General features: G+C 43.0%; 1 protein-coding gene across 1 annotated transcript in view; it reads right to left on the minus strand.

Moving 5' to 3' along the window:
• The window catches only part of LOC126234617 (Krueppel-like factor 16), a 207174-nt gene extending 195549 nt beyond the window's left edge, over window positions 1-11625 (minus strand). The window contains exon 1 of the mRNA XM_049943343.1: window positions 11499-11625. The gene's annotated coding sequence lies outside the window, so the exon portion shown is untranslated. The remainder of the gene's footprint in view (window positions 1-11498) is intronic.
• Window positions 11626-12056: the final 431 nt, after the last annotated feature.

The following is a 12056-nucleotide window of genomic DNA, read 5'->3' on the forward strand; positions in this document are numbered from 1 at the left end:
CATATATTTCTGATTAAATCGAATGCCCTCATTTAGTTTGAGAGTTTAAATACAGGTCCGCTGGTATTTCAAAACGTTACACAGTGCCTTACTAGCCTGATTTTGGGGGCTGTGGCCCCACGTAAAAATAAAATTATATGTTGTTGTTGTTGTGGTCTTCAGTCCAGAGACTGGTTTGATGCAGCTCTCCCTGCTACTGTATCCTGTGCATGCTTATTCATCTCCCAGTACCTACTGCAACCTACATCCTTCTGAATCTGTTTAGTATATTCATCTCCTGGTCTCCATCTACGATTTTTACCCTCCACGCTGCCCTCCAACACTAAATTGGTGATCCCTTGATGCCTCAGAATATGTCATACCAATCGATCCCTTCTTCTAGTCAAGTTGAGCCACAAATTTCTCTTCTCCCCGATTCTACTCAGTACCTCATCATTAGTTATGTGATCTACCCAACTAATCTTCAGCATTCTTCTATAGAACCACATTTCGAAAGCTTCTGTTCTCTTCTTGTCTAAACTATTTATCGTCCACGTTTCACTTCCATTCATGGCTACACTCCATACAAATACTTTCTGAAACGACTTCCTGACACTTAAATCTATACTCGATGTTAAAAAATTTCTCTTCTTCAGAAATGCCTTCCTTGCCATTACCAGTCTACATTTTATATCTTCTCTGCTTCGACCATCATCAGTTATTTTGCTCCCCAAATAGCAAAACTCATTTACTACTTTAAGCGTCTCATTTCCTAATCTAATTCCTTCAGCATTACCCGATTTAATTCGACTACATTCCATTATCCTAGTTTTGCTTTCGTTGATGTTCATCTTATATCCTCCTTTCAACAAACTGTCCATTCCGTTCAGCTGCTCTTCCAGGTCTTTGGCTATCTCTGACAGAATTACAATGTCATCGGCAAACCTCAATGTTTTATTTCTTCTCCATGCATTTTAATTCCTACTCCGAATTTTTCTTTTGTTTCCTTTACTGCTTGCTCAATATACAGATTGAATAACATCGGGGAGAGGCTAAAACCCTGTCTCACTCCTTTCCCAACCACTGCTTCCCTTTCATGCCCCTCGACTCTTATAACTTCCATCTGGTTTCTGTACAAATTGTAAATAGCGTTTCGCTCCCTGTATTTTACCCCTGCCACCTTCAGAATTAGAAAGAGAGTATTCCAGTCAACACTGTCAAAAGCTTTCTCTAAGTCTACAAATGCTAGAAACGTAGGTTTGCCTTTCCTTAATCTATCTTCTAAGATAAGTCGTAGAGTCAGTATTGCCTCACGTGTTCCAATATTCCTACGGAATCCGAACTGATCTTCCCCGAGGTCGGCTTCTACCAGTTTTTCCATTCGTCTGTAAAGAATTCACGTTAGTATTTTGCAGCCGTGACTTATTAAACTGATAGTTCGGTTAATTTTCACATCTGTCAACATCTGACTTCTTTGGGATTGGAATTATTATATTCTTCTTGAAGTCTGAGGGTATTTCGCCTGTCTCATACACCTTGCTCACCAGATGGTAGAGTTTTGTCAGGACTGGCTCTCCCAAGGCTGTCAGTAGTTCTAATGGACTGTAGTCTACTCCTCGGCCTTGTTTCGACTTAGATCTTTCAGTGCTCTGTCAAACTCTTCACGCAGTATCATATCTCCCATTTCATCTTCATCTACATCCTCTTCCATTTCCATAATATTGTCCACAAGAACATCGCCCTTGTATAGACCCTCTATATACTCCTTCCACCTTTCTGCTTTCCCTTCTTTGCTTAGAACTGGGTTTCCATCTGAACTCTTGATGTTCATGCAAGTGGTTCTCTTTCCTCCAAAGGTCTCTCTAATTTTCCTGTAGGCAGTATCTATCTTACCCCTAGTGATATACGCCTCTACATCCTTACAATTCCCCTCTAGCCATCCCTGCTTAGCCATTTTGCACTTCCCGTCGATCTCATTTTTGAGACGTTTGTATTCCTTTTTGCCTGCTTCATTTACTGCATTTTTGTATTTTCTCCTTTCATCAATAAAATTCAATATCTCTTCTGTTACCCAATGATTTTTATGAGCTCTTGTCTTTTTACATACTTGATCTTCCGCTGCCTTCACTATTTCGTCTCTCAAAGCTGCCCATTCTTCTTCTACTGTATTTCTTTCCCCCATTCTTGTCAGTCGTTCCCTAATGCTCTCCATGAAACTCTCTACAACTTCTGGTTCTGTCAGTTTATCCAGGTCCCATATCCTTAAATTCACACCTTTTTGCAGTTTCTTCAGTTTTAATCTACAGGTGGTCAGAGTCCACATCTGCCCCTGGAAATGTCTTACAATTTAAAACCTGGTTCCTAAATCTCTGTCTTACCATTATATAATCTATCTGATACCTTCCAGTATCTCCAGGCTTCTTCCATGTATACAACCTTCTTTTATGATTCTTGAACCAAGTGTTAGCCATGATTAAATTATGCTCTGTGCAAAATTCTACTAGATGGCTTCCTCTTTCATTTCTTGCCCCCATTCCATATTCACCTACTACATTTTCTTCTCTTCCTTTTCCTACTATTGAATTCCAGTCACGAATGACTATTAGTTTTTCGTCTCCCTTCACTATCTGAATAATTTATTTTATCTCATCATACATTTCATCAATCTCTTCGTCATCTGCGGAACTAGTCGGCATATAAACTTGTACTACTGTGGTAGGCGTGGGCTTCGTATCTATCTTGGCCACAGTAATGCATTCATTATGCTGTTTGAAGCAGCTTACCCACATTCCTATTTTTTATTCCTTATTAAACCCACTCCTGCATTACCCCTATTTGATTTTGTATTTATAACCCTCTATTCACCTGACCAGAAGTCTTATTCCTCCTGCCACCGAACTTCACTAATTCCCACTATATCTAACTTTAACCTACCCATTTCCTTTTTTAAATTTTCTAACCTACCTGCCCGATTAAGGGATCTGACATTCCACGCTCCGACCTGTAGAACACCAGTTTTCTTTCTCCTGATAACAACGTCCTCCTGAGTAGTCCCAGCCCGGAGATCCGAATGAGGGACTATTTTACCTCCGGAATATTTTACCCAAGAGGACGCCATCATAATTTAACCATACAGTAAAGCTGCATGCCCTCGGGAAAAAATTACGGCTGTAGTTTCCCCTTGCTTTCAGCCGTTCGCAGTACCAGCACAACATGGCTGTTTTGGTTAATGTTACAAGGCCAGACCAGTCAATCATCCAGACTGTTGCCCCTGCAAATACTGAAAAGGTTGCTGCCCCTCTTCAGGAACCACACGTTTGTCTGCCCTCTCAACAGATACCCGTCCGTTGTGGATGCAACTACGGTACGGCCATCTGTATCGCTGAGGCACGCAAGCCTCCCCACCAGCGGCAAGGTCCATGGTTCAGGGGTGGGAGGGGGATGGGAGGGGGGGGTGGTTATATGCATCAAGAAAAAAGAAAAAAAAACGGTGGGCGCGCGGGGTAGCCGAGCGGTCACTGTCGCCTTGTCACGATCCGTGCGGCTCCCCCCGTCGGAGATTCGAGTCCTCCCTCCGGCATGGGTGTGTGTGTTGTCCTTAGCGTAAGTTAGTCTGTGTTAGATTAAGTAGTGTGTAAGCTTAGGGACTGATGATCTCAGCCGTTTGGTCCCATCAGATCTTACCACAAGTTTCAAAATAAAGTTTTGCATCACCTCGATTCCAAGAGTTCCGAAACCTATGCAGAAAATTGGAATAGAGATCAACATAAACATCATTTCCGCCCTTTTTACTGCTCATGAAAATCACACATTGCATGTTGTACCACTATACAGTGACCTTCAGATGAGGCGGTCCAGATTGCTACACACCTCTAATACCCAGTAACATGTCCTCTTGCATTGATGCATGCCTGTATTCGTCGTGGCATGCTATCCACAAGTTCATCAAGGCACTGTTGGTCCAGATCGTCCCACTCCTCAAGGGCCATTCGGCGTAGGTCCCTCAGAGTGGTTGGTGGGTCACGTCATCCATAAACAGCCCTTTTCAATCTATCCCAGGCATTTTAGATAGGGTTCATGCTGGCCACTCTAGTCGAGCGATGTCGTTATCCTGAAGGAAGTCATTCACAAGATGTGGACGATGGGAGCGCGAATTGTCGTCCATGAAGACGGATTCCTCGCTAATATGTGGCCGATATGGTTGCACTATCGATTGGAGGATTGCATTCACGTATCGTACAGCTGTTACGGCGCCTTCCATGACCACCAGTGGCGTACGTCGGCCCCACATAATGTCATCCTAAAACAGCAGGAAACCTTCACCTTGCTGCACTCGCTGGACACTGTGTCTAAGGGGTTCAGCCTGACCGGGTTGCTTCCAAACACGTCTCCGACGATTGTCTGGTTGAGGGCATATGCGACACTCATTGGTGAAGAGAAAGTGATGCCAATCCTGAGCGGTCCATTCGGCATGTTGTTGGGCCCATCTGCACCGAGCTGAATGTGTCGTGGTTGCAAAGACGGACATGGCCATGGACGTCGGGAGTGAAGCTGAGAATCATGCAGCCTATTACGCACAGTTTGAGTCGTAACACGAGGTCCTGTGGCTACACGAAAAGCATTATTCAACGTGGTGGCGTTGATGTCAGGGTTCCTCTGAGCCATAATCCTTAGTTAGCGGTCATTTACTGCAGCAGTAGCCCTTGGGCGGCCTCAGCGAGGCATGTCATCGACAGTTCCTGTCTCTCTGTATCTTCTCCATGTCCGAACAACATCGCTTTGGTTCACTACGAGACGCCTGGACACTCCCCTTGTTGAGAGACCTTCGTTCCACTAAGTAATAACGCGGACGCGATCGAAGCGCGGTATTGACCGTCTATGCATGGTTGAACTACAGGCGACACGAGCCGTGTACCTCCTTCCTGGTGAAGTGACTGGAACTGATCGGCTGTCGCGCCCCCTCCCTCTAATGGGCGCTGCTCAGGCGTGGTTGTTTACATCTTTAGGCGGGTTTAGTGACATCCCTGTACAGCCAAAGGTACTGTGTCTGTGATGTAATTTCCACAGTCAACGTCTCTCTTCAGGAGTTCTGGGATTCGGGGTGATGCAAAACTTTTTTTGATATGTGTAGTAATGATAGTCACAGCGGTGCATTCGTGGCAACGTTTCATTGAGGTAATAAGGAAATGCGATGAAGTGAACATTTATTTATTTGTTATACAGATGCGCTTATTGAATAGTTATCGCAGTTAAATCACCACACTTATAATTCTTCGTCCTCATGTGTAGACCTACGGCATTCGCTTTGGTACTTATCAGGGAAGCATAAAAAATTGTAAAGGTAAGTAACTCTATGTATGTCACATTTGTTAAGCGTATTTTATTTCAGTAATTGCTCATTAATATTTAAGAGTAATGGCCGTTCAGAAAATTATCGACACGAACCAACATAGGTACGAATAATGGAGCTGTCTGCTTATGCAATGCGAGGGAGTGATGATTGTGTATAGCCCTGCAACAATGCAGAAGCATTCTGTAACTGTTTCAGAGAAGTTTTTGACTTAGCTACAAAATTATACGTCGCAAGGCAGACACAAATGTGTAACGATGCGTTATTGTATCTCGAATGTAAAACTGTTATTATTAGTATTGTTCCTTTCTGAAGAAACGTGTTTCGTTATAGCGATACAGATCTTTGATGGAAGATTTTAAAAAATTTAAAAAAATAGGGGGGGGGGGGGGGGGAGGATTTGCCAGGTGCGAGTAGGACGCGCGCACTGGGGTTCCATACAAACTCACTTATGTATATAAAAGACGCTTCATCCACTCCGGAAATCGAGAATCTGGATCATTTTTGCCTGTTATTGACATTGATACTGACAATATATCGCCGGCCGCGGTGGTCTAGCGGTTCTAGGCGCGCAGTCCGGAACCGCGCGACTGCTACGGTCGCAGGTTCGAATCCTGCCTCGGGCATGGATGTGTGTGAAGTCCTTAGGTTAGTTAGGTTTAAGTAGTTCTAAGTTCTAGGGGACTGATGACCACAGTAGTTAAGTCCCATAGTGCTCAGAGCCATTTGAACCATTTGACAATATATCGGTCCCAGCGATTCCAAGAGTTTCAAGAAAGTTTTAAGTTCAATAATATAAACGAGACAAAGTCACGCAGGTGGCAGGCGACCTTTTTTTATAATAATTAGTAGTTCTGCATTCAGGCTGATTGAGTCGTAATGGTAGAAGTCAGACATCAGGCAAGGAGTGACTTTATTGCTCATATGACGCATTATGGAATTTATTTATCATCAGATATCCAGGAGCGATTACTGGACGTAGATATAACGAATGTTTGTTTCACGTACTAGTTGAAGCGATACACCTACGTGCAATAATAGCTCCTGGATATCTGATGTCTTGGCTAGCCTGCGAATGTTTCTTTCACATACAAGTAGAAGCGCCATATGCACGTGCAGTAATTGCTGCTAGATACTGATGACGGATAAATTCCGGAACGCGCCACATGAACAATAAAGTCATTCCTTGCCTGATGTTTGACTTTTACCTTTGTGACCCAGTCAACCTGAATGCAGGACTACTGACTGCTTCAATTTCAAGTTTGACGTCGGATGACAAACTACAAAAGAAATATTTTTCGAGTGATATAATTACAAATTAAAAATATTAGCATTTTTTCCTTTACTTGTGCTGTGAAACGTACCTACTTGCCAAATTTCATAATTGTAGATCAACGAGAAGTACCCTATAGGTTTTGAGAAGTGCGTTTCCATCAAAATATATGACATAAATGGCCGTACCTTTTGACTGAATTGACTTGGAAGCTAAGGTTTATTATACCGCCAAGCATACCTCGGTATGCGACATATATTTCACCTTGATACGTCTACCCGTTTCTGAGAAGAAGGGGTCTTAATAGACGGACGAACAGACAGAGGTCAGATAAGAAATAACAAAAAAAAAAATTGTGTGATATAATTACAGATTTACAATTTTCGGATTTTTTCCTTTGGTTGTACTGTGAAACCTTCCTTTTTGCCAAATTTCATTCATTGGTAAGTACCCTAAAGGGTTGATCAGCGAGTTTGCTAGTATTAAAATATGTGACATAAATAACCTGTCTTTTGTGTGCACTGACTTAGAAGTTTCAATTTTCGACAGCACCAAGAGACCTTGGAGTTCAGTATGCGACACAAATTTCAAATTGATACGTACAGTCGTTCCTGAGAAAAACCGTTCTTAACAGTCAGTCAGACAGACAGATACAGAGACGAACGATCGGTCGGACGAACGGACAACAGAGCGATGCTGTTAAAGTGTTCCGTTTTTACCAGTTGTGGCACGAAACCCTAAAAAGCAAAATAACGAGGCTCGGACATAGTGTAGGTAGATTGTAGTACTCCGTTCATCGTAAGAATAAACCTGATGTAAACATTACACTATGTATTCTTCAGCGATTTCTGGAACCTCATTGGATTTAGTTTCACGTGGAGCGGAAGGCAAGCTGTCTCAAGTACAATCAAGTACGATAACGAGGGTACGTTTTATGCTGCGCGTTACGTGTACATGGGCACAACGATGATACGGGGCAACAGTTTTACTGGTGCATTTAACTTGAACAGCAATGGCCAGGCAAGTGATCCAACTAACCTGCAGGGATGTGAACAGTCACAGTAAAGACGTAAAAAGAGACGAGCAGAGAAACAATATAGCTTTGAATTTCATTTAATTTTTAAACAGAAGGAAGTAATATATGGCAGAACTCAGGCGATACGCTTCTTAGATGACCGGACGGAAAACACAACATGCTCTCGATCTTAGCTAAGATAGTATTGTAATTAAAAACAAATGTGATGAAAACTCCCGACATTAAGAAGGGTAATTTTTCTGCATGTGGCGTAAAAACACTGTTGATTTCCCATATAGTTAAATATTGAAGCCACTGAAGGTGTTACAGTCAGCCGTCTGGTAATCACTGAACTTCTTCCATATCGGACTCCGAGGAATAAGGTACATTTCAGTACTGCTACGTTGATAACGATGGGATCAGCAACAGAAACCCAAGCCACCAAAAAATTCCACATTTCCTCCTCCTCTTTTATGACGTGCTGTTCTGCATTTCGAAATCGTTCGGCAGAGACCTGTCACAAAGCGTCGTGCGGTAGTTCCAGTATGTATGGCAGCTTCAATGTCTTGTTATTTTTCGCGACAAATTCCTTAATTTGGCTCCAGATCAATTCTATTAGGTTCAGATTACAGTGTTACGGTGACAACTATAAAAATGAAGCATTTGTACAGTGTGCTCGACGCCGCTAAAATTGTTTTCAGTGTTTCTACAACGCTTATTACTTTGGCTCGTGTGAAACCATATCTCTCCTACAAAACAATGGGCATATTCAAGTAAAGAGTATATGTTTTTTCATTTTTCTCCAAAAAATTAATTGTATAATGTTTACTTAATTTCAACAATCTTTAACTGGTTTTTTAATAAAATATCTATAATTAAAATGTACATTTGCAATGACTACCAGAATTTTGTGTGCGATGCGCAATTAGAAACTAGAAGATGCTTTTTTCCTTGAAAAATGATGGTTAAATATCAGTTAATTAACATATATTTGATGAATTTCATATTTAAGTGATTTAGGTATTCAAACCGAAAAAACCTGTTAATTACAACGAATCTCGAACCGCCGCCCGCCTGCATACATGTTTATGATTCCTAGACGCTACCGTTTACGCGATGCATATAAGAAATATAAATTTTCTTATGTTTAGTACATAGTGTTTCTCGAAAGAGTGAAAACTGATTTTTCTCTGTAATCTTATGAAAAAAAATTTAGAAAAACTTGTTTCTTGCGAATAACGGTGTTCCGTGCGCGTTTCACTACGAAGACAGAAGCAAAGTCATCCATTTCCACAGTACGTGTGAACGGCGAGAAAATCACAGCACAAGTAGCGTTTACAGAGATTATGATTGTACACGATTTTTGAAATAAGAATTAGGTAGCTCTAGCATGATTAAGGAAAACATTGATGGCTGTTAATACATCAGAATGTCTTTAAAGGTTCTTTTACAGCGACATAGTAATAAGATATCCAATACGTAATTTGGGACTATTTCCAAGAGCGGAAAAACAGCAGTGTACTACGGCTGCTGACCAGTCATTGTGATTGTGTTTGTTTACATCTGGTTTATTCTTCTTAAGAACGAAGTATGATGATGTTTGGTTTGTGGGGCGCTCGACTGCGCGGTCATCAGCGCCCGTACACATCCCCAATCTGTACACAGTCCAGTCTAGCCACTTTCATGAATGATGATGGAATGATGAGGACAACACAAACACCCAGTCCTCGGGCAGAGACAATCCTCAACCCGGCCGGGAATCGGACCCGGAACTCCGTGATCCACAGGTAGCAACGCTAGCCACTTTTTTTATCTCATTTTGTTCGTTTTTTCGTTCGTTGCATCTGCTCGGAGCGGACGTCGCAAGACACCCGTTTCAGTTCGTCGTTGATCCATTAACTCAGGGGAGCTAACCCTCTGACCGAACACGGTGAGTTACCGTGCCGCCATCACTAGGCCACGAGCTGTGGACATTATGAACGAAGTATAGTAGTCTGTCGTCTTAGCCAGTTGCGGTCGCATGGCATTACTGTGGCTCGTAAAAGTATCAACCCCGATTTATCGGAAACTGTAGAGAAGGCTATCGTACTATAGCATCTGTTGCTGTTAAGTATGTACTAAGACGAGGAAAGTGGTGAGCAGTCTGTTACAGACAGTTGTGTAACGAACACATGGATATTAAGCGCGGAGCCTAGGGATCCGCAAGACAGAAGTTTAAAAGAAAAGAAAATATTTATTTAGCTTTCCGTATCTCGTGATCTAATGATTAGCGCGGCTGCCTCTGCATCGCAGGGTCCCGGTTTCAATTTCCGGCCGGGTCGGAGATTTTCTTCGCACGGGAACTGAGTGTTTGTGCTGACCTAAACATTTCATCTTCATCGACGCGCCATGATGCCGAAGTGGCGTCAAATAGGAAGACGGCCGAGAGCCGAAGACGGAGTCTGCCGGCCAATAACGCCATAGCATCACTTTCATTTCAAATGGTTCAAATGGCTCTGAGCACTATGGGACTCAACATCTTAGGTCATAAGTCCCCTAGAACTTAGAACTACTTAAACCTAACTAACCTAAGGACGTCACACACACCCTTGCCCGAGGCAGGATTCGAACCTGCGACCGTAGCAGCCCCGCGGTTCCGGACTGCAGCGCCAGAACCGCACGGCCACCGCGGCCGGCACTTTCATTTCATTTCCATTTATAATCACAAGAGATGCGTACATTATTTTGTTAGGGCTTATACGGCTGAATTTTTCAGCTGCTAACATACACAACCCAAACCGCGCGCTCCCTCGCGTCAGATTCCCAACAGCGCCCGTCAAACGCCAAATTCAGTTGGAAAAATTACTAAGACATTTAAAAGAATGGCTAATGAAATTTTGACAGTTTAAAGGGTCGTCACTTTCTTCCATTCCTCATTTCATACATATGCCATAAACCATAATTATTTTTACTATCACCATACACATATTATTGAGCTGCTGAAGCTGGAGAAAACCATTTTCAGATAATTTTCATCGTTAGTGAGGTATTGCTGGAAAAGTACAAAAATTCTAAAGATTCGTAGTCACGTACTCGTGGCGACATAGCAAGGTCGCATGACCACCGTAAGAACTGAAGAGAGGAAACCAAAACAAATTTAAACAAATTTTTTTCTGATACAAATGTATAACAATATTATTTTGTTCTCAATAGTTATACCTCTACCAAAGGCTTACAGTTACAATTTTTGTAAATGAAAATACGAGCGTCCACTCTCTATTCTTTTTTAATGTAATTCTTCATAGCATTGTTAATGAATCGTATTTAAGGCCTTAATGAGGCCAGTTGCTGTTATTTTTATAGTTTTTTTTTAAACCATACCACTATGCAGAAAATTTTTATACAGCTTAAATATTGATGTTAAGTGTTGTGTTACAGTATTTTGATCCGAAAATTGGTGTAAAGCGCATTCCTCTGGTAGGACTCACACCAGAGTTTCTGCCTAGGGGCCTCCAGGTTCTAGATAAGGCACTTGGATATCGGATGTGACACAAGAATTTCGGTTTCCTGCGTCAGTAGTGTCTACGGCGCATCTTAAATATCGCAGGGACTATGTTTCCGCAAGTAAAAACGCTGCACACGACGACGGACGTCACTTTGCCTTGACATGTATATGCGGATAGATCGACGTTTTAGTGCGGGTCAGAGCGACACAGAAGGGATTGTAGGGTGTCAGGGAACGTTTCTATCAAGGCTGTACGCAGACAAATGCACGGGACAGTCTTCGGCAGCCGGTTGCCGATTCGCGTTTCATCACTTTTGAGTCGGTACGTTTCTACACGTAAGAGCTCAGCGAGGAGACCATACATGCTGCAGAAGGACGGCGTGAAGTGCGGACTCACCTCTGACAGCTGGCGGATCCTCCGGTGCGGTCCGACGGGCGAGAGGCGAATGAGCGGGAAAAACGGTCCGGCGCGCTTTGGCTATCACCAGCTGGCGCGAAGATAGCGTCCGGGGCCTACCAGCACCAACCACTGAGGCCGGCGGTCGCCGCTGCGGCCCGTCCACGAGCCTCGTCCCCACCAACTGCCTCTGTCAGCTTCTCCTCCTCCTGGAGGGACGTATCGAAACTGTGGTCAAACCAATCACAATGAATTTGCTAAACTAGTAAACTAGAATTCAGACTATTTCGAAATCCCCCTCCCCCCCCCCCCCCGAAAAATAGGAAAAATGTGCCTGTCTATTATCTGTCATCACTTCATACTGCACACCACACAGGCTGAATCCGAACTGCACCGACACAGTTTCGGAGGGTGTTAACGGATATCTATTGCGAATGCAGCGGTCCCTTGTGTTCTATACGACACAGGCGCGGCACAGAAATATGGAAACACCACAAACACAACAGGCTATCACGTCTAATATGGAGTAGAAAAACCATAGGAATGCAAAACAGCTTC

The sequence above is a fragment of the Schistocerca nitens genome, chromosome 2, assembly GCF_023898315.1.
Source record: "Schistocerca nitens isolate TAMUIC-IGC-003100 chromosome 2, iqSchNite1.1, whole genome shotgun sequence".
Taxonomy (NCBI): Eukaryota; Metazoa; Arthropoda; class Insecta; order Orthoptera; family Acrididae; genus Schistocerca; species Schistocerca nitens.